Here is a 2,166-nt window from a genome sequence, read left to right as displayed (position 1 = left end):
AGCCTTGTTACACAATTTGCAAGGGCAATTGTTTTTGATTAGTATGTGTTTTTTTTACAGAATGATGGATAATTTGCTTATAAAGTAACATTTTTGATAACCAAAAACATAAAAATGCTCAGAACATCATATAATATTAAAGTGTATAACAGAAAAAAAAATTCTGTCAAAATAGAAAGTTAGCCTAAAAGTGCTTTTTTTTTTAGGTCCAGTCTTTCGCAGGCCACATAAATGATGTGGGGGGCCACGGAAAATATGTGGAGGGCAAACAACATTAAATGAAGTGGCGGACCACCATAAAGTGATGCGACACGTCACAATTAATTGACGTGGCGGGCCACGTAAAATGAAGTGGCAGACTTCCATAAAATGATGTGACCAGTCACAATAAAATGATATGGCGGAACACCATAAAATGATGTGACGGGTCACATTAAATGGCGTGACGGATCACAATTAAATGAAGTGGCGGGCCACTTAAATGAAGTAGTAGACCTCCATAAAATGATGTGACCAGTCACAATTAGAATGATGTAACAAGGCACATTAAAATGGTGTGATGGGCCACATAAAATGATGTGGCAGGTCACAATAAATTATATATATATATATATATATATATATATATATATATATCGGCGGCATCCTTCCGTCTTGGGAAACGATTAGGTCAGGGGTCGGCAACCTTTACCACTCAAAGAGCCATTTTGGCAAGTTTCACAAATTAAAGAAAATAATGGGAGCCACAAAAAAAAAAAATTACATTTAAAATGAAAAACACCGCATACAAAGCTTAAATTGCTTTTTGCTATGTTAACCAGGGGTCTCTGACACACGCACCGGCACGCACTATAATATGGAAATTTGATGTTAGTGCGGCCCGCGAGTTTTGAATGAATGGCGCTTGATAGCGTCATACTTGCCAACTCTCTCATTATTTCCGGGTGTCTCACTGGGATGGTCCCTCCCACGGACGGAGATGGCCCTTGGCACCTGTTTCCTTCGCCAATCGGATGGGCTTAGAACCGGTATCTGCTGGAGTGACCTCTCCAGTGGATCTACAAACCCCGTTTCCATATGAATTGGGAAATTGTGTTAGATGTAAATATAAACGGAATACAATGATTTGCAAATCCTTTTCAACCCATATTCAATTGAATGCACTACAAAGACAACATATTTGATGTTCAAACTCATAAACTTTTTTTTTTTTTGCAAATAATAATTAACTTAGAATTTCATGGCTGCAACACGTGCCAAAGTAGTTGGGAAAGGGCAAGTTCACCACTGTGTTACATGGCCTTTCCTTTTAACAACACTCATTAAACGTTTGGGAACTGAGGAGACACATTTTTGAAGCTTCTCAGGTGGAATTATTTCCCATTCTTGCTTGATGTACAGCTTTAGTTGTTCAACAGTCCGGGGGTCTCCCTTGTGGTATTTTAGGCTTCATAATGCGCCACACATTTTCAATGGGAGACAGGTCTGGACTACAGGCAGGCCAGTCTAGTACCCGCACTCTTTTACTATGAAGCCACGCTGTTGTACCACGTGGCTTGGCATTGTCTTGCTGAAATAAGCAGGGGCGTCCATGGTAACGTTGCTTGGATGGCAACATATGTTGCTCCAAAACCTGTATGTACCTTTCAGCATTAATGGCGCCTTCACAGATGTGTAAGTTACCCATGTCTTGGGCACTAATACACCCCCATACCATCACAGATGCTGGCTTTTCAACGTTGCACCTATAACAATCCGGATGGTTCTTTTCCTCCTTGGTCCGGAGGACACGATGTCCACAGTTTCCAAAAATAATTTGAAATGTGGACTCGTCAGACCACAGAACACTTTTCCACTTTGTATCAGTCCATCTTAGATGAGCTCTGGCCCAGCGAAGCTGACGGCGTTTCTGGGTGTTGTTGATAAACGGTTTTCGCCTTGCATAGGAGAGTTTTAACTTGCACTTACAGATGTAGCGACCAACTGTAGTTACTGACAGTGGGTTTCTGAAGTGTTCCTCAGCCCATGTGGTGATATCCTTTACACACTGATGTCGCTTGTTGATGCAGTACAGCCTGAGGGATCGAAGGTCACGGGCTTAGCTGCTTACGTGCAGTGATTTCTCCAGATTCTGTGAACCCTTTCATGATATTACGGAGCGTAGAT

The sequence above is a fragment of the Entelurus aequoreus genome, linkage group LG06, assembly GCF_033978785.1.
Source record: "Entelurus aequoreus isolate RoL-2023_Sb linkage group LG06, RoL_Eaeq_v1.1, whole genome shotgun sequence".
In the NCBI taxonomy this organism is placed as follows: domain Eukaryota; kingdom Metazoa; phylum Chordata; class Actinopteri; order Syngnathiformes; family Syngnathidae; genus Entelurus; species Entelurus aequoreus.
This window is presented reverse-complemented; position numbering follows the sequence as displayed.